An 8,895-nucleotide genomic window follows, 5' to 3' on the forward strand; every position below is an offset into this window, starting at 1 on the left:
GGCCAGGGTGTCGCACCCCATCAGACTCCACTGGAAAACACTTCTAAAGGTCAACAAACAGACCTTTAACTATTTACATGCTTTCTCTTTTTTTTTGTCATTGGTTTTTCGTTGTTGCTATTTTGTTTTCTTTTGTTGCTTCGTTTTGCTCTGTCTTGTTTTGTGCATATTATTATCTCTGCTGGTAGGCTGGATAAACAATCTGGAAGAGAAAACAACAGGATTGATGGTTGCAGGGGGACATGGGAGACGGGGAGGTGGGGGAAAGGAAGTGGTGTTAACAAACACAGGGGACAAGGGAACAAAAGTGATCCAAAATCGCTGGTGAGGAGGGTGTAAGAGGCCTGGTAGGGCTTGATCCTTTCCTCTTAGGAGCACTCTGGCTATACTTCTTCCAAGACATATCTCTTTGTTCTTTTGGCAGTCCATGCGACTTTCAATATTCTTTGCTAACACTAGAGTTCAAAGACATCAATTTTTCATCAGCCTTCTTTATTCAGTGTTCAACTTTCACATGTATATGAGGCGATTGAAAATACTATGGCTTGGATCAGGTGCACCCTAGTCCTCAAACTTTCATCCTTGCTTTTGGACACTTTAAATAATTCTTTTTTTTCCCCCAGGGGAGAGCGCGAACACAGTCACCCACTACCACAAATTATGCAGTCGAGTTTCCCACATTTGGCAAAATCGCAGGGGTCAGCACATCTGAAGTGCAATAGATAAGCCTCGCCCTGGGAAAACCACTTTCGTGATCAGGGTATCTCCCCTGCCAGGTAAGTGTACTTTAAAGAATTCTTGTGTAGCATATTTACTCAATGAAATGAGTCATTTGATTGCTTGTCGAAGGCCTCCATGAGCATTGGTTGTGGATCCAAATGAGATTAACTCCTTGACAATGTCAAACTTTTCTCATTTTATCATGATGTTACCTATCGGTCCAGTTGTGAGGATTTTAGTTTTTTTTATATTGAGTTGTAATCCATAGCGAAAGGCTTCAGTCCTTGATCTTTCCCAGCAAGCGCGTCAGGTTCCTCCTCGTGTTCAGCAAGCATGATTGTGTTATCTGGATATTGCAGGTTGTTAATAGGCCTTCCTTCAATCTTGGTACTGCAGCTATCTATGTAAGCCTCTCTATTTGCTCAGCATACAGAATGAATAATGGTGAAAGGATACAGCGCTCATGTACACCTTTCCTAATTTTAAACCAATGTTTATCATAACTTTTTATTTTCTGTTCTCTTATTTTACAGTGCTAAGTTTTCTTTCTTGTTCCCTGATGCTGGTATATAATTCATTCCTATCTTAGGAGTTTATCTTGGGAGAAGGAAATCAACCTTAGTTTTGTACGTAGGATACCATCGCCACTTAAATAAAATTTAAAAATGTGTTGCTTTCATCTCTACACTAATAATCCTAATTGTCCCTTATGCAACACCTTTCAAACTAGCCTTAATAATTGTCACATAGAACAAACTTCTAACTTATACTGGGGAGGCTGATTCTGTTACTTTTTGTGTTGAGCAGGCCTGTGGCTTTGTCATGTATTTGTTTTCAAAGCAACCATAGAGAAACATCCATAACATCTTTCAAATTAAATCAGTGTGTTTAGACTGCTGATAGCTAGAAGCCCTTTCACCCATTTTATTAATTTATATGTAGAGAGTAGGCAGTTTTCAGATTTTATTTTGAGATGATAAACCATAATGGTTCTAAACATGGGAAGATACATATTTAATGTACTTTAATGCCTTTATGGTCTCACTGTTAAATGTAGAGCCCTAAATAATTATTCACAGGAATGCTTACATTACCACTGCGACATTCCCAACAGAGTTATGAATATATTCTAGTTAGGCTCTACTACTCCAAGTTGTTGAAATTTTCTGTCTCTGCAAGTTTGACTGCAAGTTGACTAGGATTCCATTGGTCAAAAAGTTTAATGTGTTTTTGTGCATCTTGAATCCAAAGATGGGGATAAGTCTTGATTTCACCTCTCTTCGAATTTGAGCCTTGGAACATAATGTAGGATCAACGGATGCCTTAAATGTTGGGGCTATCCCAATGCTTGGTCTTATTAATGTTGAATGTCTCCTTCACACTGCAAATCCACATTTGGTTGCATAAAATCTATTCCAAGGATATGGTTATTTATATTTTATACTTGATGAATATAAGTAGATTTTAAAAATTGGGTAATATTTGTTTAATATTTCTTGAGGAAATTGACAAGCAAAAGTAATAACTTAGCACATGTATTAAAGGAGCTTGTGATTAAAGTGCTCAGCTACTAACCTAAAGGTTGATGGTTTGAACTCACCATCCAGTCCATGGGAAAACGACATGCTTCTGTATAGACCCGAAGCCTTAGAAACCATACGGATTGCTGAGAGTCTGAATGAATTCAACAGCAGTGGATTTGACATTAGTTTGGTTGCTGCAATGATTAAGCACTCCAGCACTCACTGAAGTTTGGCAGTTCAAACCCACCAGCCATTCCACTTGAGAAATACGTATCTAGATTACAGCCTAGAAAATCTTCTGAGGAATCTTACTCTGTCCCACTGAGCCACAATTCATGTGTTAGAATTGGCTCAGTGGCACAAGAGCAGACCAGCATGTGAATGTACTTATCTATTTTATTACAGCTCTGATTCAATGTAGGTATTTTATTATCTTTCCTTCCTATTTGAGGAAATTAAGTTTCCAGAGGTCATGCCATCAGTGAGTGCTGGAACTGAGATTGGAACTCTGATTTTCTCAACTGGAAAAGAGCATCCAGACACTGAGGTCCTGGTCTAGGAGAAAAAGAACAAACATAAACCATTCATCTAAAACCTTATGATCTAGTTGAGACTTTTATGCTGACATTGACTAACCTTGAATATATCCAGGAAAGGCCTGATTCCCTATTGTTAATTTAATTGAATGGAGTACGTTCTAGAACCACATAATTTGTAATACTAAAGGTAGAAGGCCCCTTTAAAACCTATACAGAAGACCCCAGTACTCAACTGTATCAGTCCTCAACATAATCGGTTTTCGACATGAAATCTCAAGAAAAGTTTGCCTCAGAGCTTGAACGAAACATCAGAATCTGACCAGAAGCAAGTGATTTTTCTAAACAAAAATAGTCGTGTTTTGGTTACTTGGCATTAGTTAGCATTGTTAGTACACATTGTTTAAACCTTTTGTGACTGTGTTCCAAGCGTTTTGCTATCATTTTCTTAATTTTTGTGGCTTTTTGTACTTTTCTAGATAAAATCACATAGGTCCTAAAAAAGAGTTTTTGTAAAGAGTCATGATAAGTCATGATGGTTAACCATGCTATTGATATTGTTGACAATTTAGTAAACCCTTTTAGAAAACAGTTAAGGAAATGCCAGCAGCAGACCACATTAGACAGATTCTTTTTTTAGAGAAAGCCAGCCGGGGCATAGTGGAAAAAGGCAAAGAAGGGAAAAAAACTCCTGAAAAGCAGCTACCAGTTGATTTTATGGAAGGGGATTCCCCTTGTAAACAATGACTCTCTCTCTATATATATACCTCTCCACATCCGTGTCCACAGATCCAGATCCTCATCAGTCTCAAGGTATGGGCCATGCTGCAGTTGTTAAAAACTTTTAAAATGTTATGTTTCTTATTTAAATTATATTATTTAATTCTGAAGTTATTTATTTTGAAATTTCTGTGCAATGTTTTGTATAAAAAGACAAGGCTAGGGTAAAAACTTGGTGGTTGAGAATGGATCAATCCATTTTCAGTTATTTCTTATGGGAAAAATTGGTTCGGAACTTGACTGCATCGCATCTCGATGCTCCTTCTAGACTAGATTAGCATCAAGGTCGAGGGTTCTACTGTATAGATAAAGTTGTACACTTTAACAGTTGTAAGACTCCAGAGAAACAGAAAACTATTAGAGAGAGAGATAATTTACTCCAAATACAAGTTTAAGATAATAGACTATTATTTCACGCTATTGCTCTCTTTCCCCCCCTCTAAAACAGAAGGGAAATTGCTTTACAGTGGTCACTATGTCTATCCAGAGTGGAGGCCCAACAAAATCTTTCTATAATATATATTAAGTAGGTGCCCCTGTGATGCAAATAATTAAAGACTGGACTGGTAACCAGAAGTTTGGGAGTCCAAACCTGCCCAATGGCACCTTAACAGAAAGACCTGGCAGTCAGTCTCTGACAGGTTGCATCCAGCCGTGAAGACTATAAAGTATAAGTCTACTTTACAACACGTAAGGTAGTCATGAGACAAAATAGACTCTACAGCAAATAGCACTAAAAAATGTATATTCAATGTTAGAAGCCACCTTTATAATATTTTACCTTCCTTTGTAACATCTTTACACACCTCATGTGTACTATTTAAATTGCATATCAATGAATTGATGCTTAATAACAATGAGTCAATTCATGCACTAGAGCTTTAAATATATACATGCAGCTTTGCATCCATATCCTTTGCTGCAGTATTATGCTCCAGATGACGTTCTTGATGAACAAGCAATTTTTATTTTTATTTTCTTATTGAAAATACTGATCAGAAATGTTAGCTAAATCAATTGTTATTATTTTTAATGAAATCTTATAAGTTCTTTAGCCCTTCCTTACAGGCTTATACAATTATTATCTCAATTAATCCTCAGACCAACTGTATTCCATAGGTAATATTATTCTGCCAATTTACAGATAAGGAATTCATAGCTTAGAAAATTAGATATCTTACCCTAGGAAGTGAGGGCAGTGTTAATTCGCAGTTAGAATTCTCACCTTCCATCCTGTAGAGCCAGGTTCAATCCTTGGTCTTGGTACCTCATTTGTAGTCACCACTCATTTTTTAATGGCAGACTGTGTGTTGCTCTGATGCTGAATAGATTTCAGCAGAGCTTTAAAACTAAGACAGATTCAAAAATAAAAAGCCTTGGCTAAGAAAATCACCCAATAAAAATCCTATGGAACACAAATGGTCTAATACGGAGATGATGCCAACTGGTTAGTGTTACATTCCATTGTGCTTGCAGTAGGGCTGACCCCCTCAGCTAACAACAACCCAAACAAGGAAATAACAGAACTAGGTTTTAAACCCACCCCCTTCCCACTGAATCACTCTTTGTCTATTGATTATTTGCTTATTTTTTGCATATTTGCTTTATTATAAGATGCAATATCTACTCTTTCTTTCCTTTCTCTTCCAACACAATGCAAGCAGCACAGTTGCTGTTGTTATTAGGTTCCATGGAGTCAGTTGTGATGCACTTTAACCCCGTGTAGAACAGAACAAAATACTGCTCTGTCCTGGATCATTCTCAGAATCATGCCTATGTTTGAGCCCATTGTTACAGCCATTGTGTCAATTGATCTCTTCTTGCTGATATCTTCTTGGTGACCCAAGTGCAATGTCTTTCTCCAAGGATTGATCCCTATTGGTAGCATGTACCAATTATGTAGGTTGAAGCCTCACTATTCTCACTACTGAAGAGCATTCTGGCTGTACTTCTTGGAAGAGGACTTGTTCATTCTTCTGATATATTCCTCACCAACATATTGATTTAAGTATATCAACTCATTCTTTCTTATTCTTCATCCACCTTTTACCTGCACATGAAGCAATTAAAAAAATCTCATTTTCCAGCACTATTATCAGGCAATGGTCTTCTATCCGCAAGGTTCTCATTGGCCAGTTCTTTCCGAGTAGATCACAGGGTCTGTGTCTTAATTTGCCTTAGTTTGGAAACTCCTCTGGAATCTGATCATCATGGATGAAGCCTGCTGGTGTTTGAAATACCAGTGACACAGCTTCCTGCAGCACAATAACTTGGAAGCCACCACATGCAACAAACAGAACGATGAGTGGTGGGAGCTTCATGGTGAGAAGACCTATTTCCTAGTTTCCTCTTTCCCATTTCCAGCAGGTAGTTTAGTGCTTGCCACACAGAGGAGAATACTCATGTGAACAGTATTTGTTTGAAGATAGACTGAATGTCTCATTCCAAAGTCACATCTGGGTGCTATTTAATACACTTCTATGAGAAAACGTTTCTAGGAACAGACATATACCATGTTCAGGAGGGGAAATCCAGTTTTAATGTAGCTAATGATTTACTCTGCTAAAATTGAAAGTGAGGCAATTTCATAAGAATTTTATGTTACAATTTAGTATCCTGAATTATTGAGTCTGAGAATGCAATGTCGAAATGTGACTTAATTACTGCCATCGTGTATTTGCAAGAGATGGTAATGAAGGGGTGACCAGCTGTTCCCCATCTGTACCAAGAACAGAACAGGAGGAAAAGGGCCTATATCCAGTCCACAAAAGTCAGATGAATCTCAGAAAGGGCTGTGAGCTATTGGGGTACGGTTTTGAGGTCTTATCAAGAATCTTGATATTTTTCCATATAATTTATTTATCCTTTTAATCATTCTCAGATGATGTCTGCCACAGTCTGATTTTCTTCCATTTCTGCCTCCCAATGTCCTGGTAGCACTAGAAACATCAAAGTCCAACTTACCAAGAACCAGCTTCCAGGACCACAGCCATAACTGTGAATGGCAACACTCACATCATTAATTTTGCATGTTTCCATGCCAGCCAGTGTGATGAGAGATAATTGGTTCTATAAGCGAGGCAATTTGCAGTTTTTGACAAAAGAAGGTACCTGCTTGACGATCATTTAGAGCATATAACTATGCTGGATTTAATTTTCTTAATGCATTTGTACTTCTCATGTTTGATAACATCGCTAAGAAATAGATGTAATCTTCCAAGATGATCATCAGCTCTGCAATGGACAATTAGTTGAATCAAATATCTAAATCTGTAATTGATTGCATAAGGAATAAATTTAATTTCTCAGCATTCTCTCAGATATTAAGATGAAAACAAAAAACAAACCAACCATCAATGGGTTTGCTTTTCACTATTCTAAAGATACATTCTTAGTGCTGTTTTGTTCTGCTTTTAGTAGAACTAATCAACTGGAACATGAGACTATCTCATAGGAATCTTGTTGGCCCAGCTCCACCCCACATCATTTTCCATGGACTGTAAGTTTAATTGAATAAACTGTTTGAGTGCCCACTCTGTTCCAGGCTACTTCAGGTGATGGTGATTCTGACCAGTCCTGAAAACAAAATACAAACCAAATTAAAAGTGGACATCAAGTTCTAACTCCTGTAATCCACAGACAAAGTGTTAGTCCAAGTTGAGTATAGAAACAAATCCAGGGAGACTCATAGTTGTATAAAAAAGAGCTTTATATACAAGAGCAAATGGTTATTGAGAAAACACTCCAGTCTAGTCCAGATCAAATCCATAAGTCCGATATTAGCCCTTCTGTCTGATACCATTCTATACATTCCTCTTCATATTCATGAAACACATGTAATGAAGCCGAATGCAGGAAGTTCACATGTGGTGGGTGGATAGTCTTGTGGATCCAGCGTCAGTGGAAGCATCTCACAGCACTGGCATGGGTCTGCATGTGGCTCCTCCAGCTCCAGGACGCTCACTGCCTTCAACATGACCCCATGTGTCTGGTCAGTAGAGAGTCTCTCAGGGTGTGAGCATGTGTCCCACTTCCAATGAGCTAATTTTCTCCTTAGGCCCTCCAAATGAGATCAAATACTGCCACCTGATTAACAGGCTAAACTCCACCCCTTCACTCTTAACCCTCAAATTGACAGCAGATTATGGAACTGTAGAGATACCAGGCTCCACAAGACATCATAGGAAGTATAAAATATATCTACTCTGTTCTACTGGTGGTAGAAATATGCCACCCTCTGCATAGAAGCACTCAAAGTGTTTTAAGAAGACAGCTTGGAAGCCTGGTTCAAATACCATCTCTTTCATTTGCTTGCATGTGATTTTGAACAAGTTACTTAATCTCCATCGCACAATTATCTCTTCTCCAAATGGGATAATAGTAGTATCTATCATAGAATAGATATAGTATATAGCATATAGATAATAATAGTATCTAATCGAGATATGGTGAAGATTGAAGGTATGTGGGTAGCCGCACATACAAATGACATACTGTGGCCCTTTGGTCATATATGGCCTGCCACTTGGTTTGTCTAGCCCACGATCTAAGTTTGTTGTTGGTGGTGTTAGGTGCCCTGGGGTCAGCTCAGATTAGTTTGCATATTTTTCAGTGGCTGAAAGCAAACTTAAACACAATACTTGGTGCCCTGTGAAAATTATGTCAAATGCCAGTTTTGGTGTCAGCTCAGAATAGTTTGCATATTTTTCAGTGGCTGAAAGGCAACTTAAAAGAAGAACAATACTTGGTGCCCTGTGAAAATTATGTCCAATGCAAGTTTCGGTGTCCATAAATAACATTTTATGGGACCACAGCCTTGCCCATTTACATGTTAACAGTTTCTGCTTTTCCTCTAGAATAACATAGTCAAGTAGTAACAATGGAGACTCTGACCTGAAGAGCCTATTACCCGGCTCTGGACAAAAATAAAAAGCAAGGCTTGCTAACTTTTAGTAAATGATAGAAATTGTTACTTTTTATTATTCAGCAGTTTTCTAGATTACAAATGTCCTTTGGTTTAAACTCTATTTTAGAAGCTTCATTTAATGCATTCAAAGGTGGTCCCCTGATGTCTTCTCTTACAATTCATTAAGAACAAATATGTCTTCACGCTCTGGTCTACATAGGTAGGTCTTTAAAGCCTTGTAGGCAGATGTGCCTTTGACCCCTGGTCTAGTGGGGGTCAGCCCTATCCATGGGCTGTAGTTTTAGATGCTAACCATGTTCACGAGTCTTATCTACCTCACTTCCCCTCCTCTTAAAACAGAAAGTTCATTATCTTTGAGATTCTCTGTGAACAAACAGAAGTTAGAATTTTATTCCTATGGTAGACCCAA

At 38.1% G+C, this 8,895-nt stretch overlaps 1 non-coding gene across 1 annotated transcript; it reads right to left on the reverse strand.

Moving 5' to 3' along the window:
* Nucleotides 1–620: 620 nt before the first annotated feature.
* LOC115870752 lies at nucleotides 621–784 on the reverse strand. The gene has a single exon (XR_004046884.1). It is a non-coding gene; the product is annotated as a U1 spliceosomal RNA (small nuclear RNA).
* Nucleotides 785–8,895: the final 8,111 nt, after the last annotated feature.

The sequence above is a fragment of the Echinops telfairi genome, unplaced genomic scaffold (genome assembly GCF_000313985.2).
Source record: "Echinops telfairi isolate 266 unplaced genomic scaffold, ASM31398v2 ScPeMD7_2291;HRSCAF=2852, whole genome shotgun sequence".
In the NCBI taxonomy this organism is placed as follows: domain Eukaryota; kingdom Metazoa; phylum Chordata; class Mammalia; order Afrosoricida; family Tenrecidae; genus Echinops; species Echinops telfairi.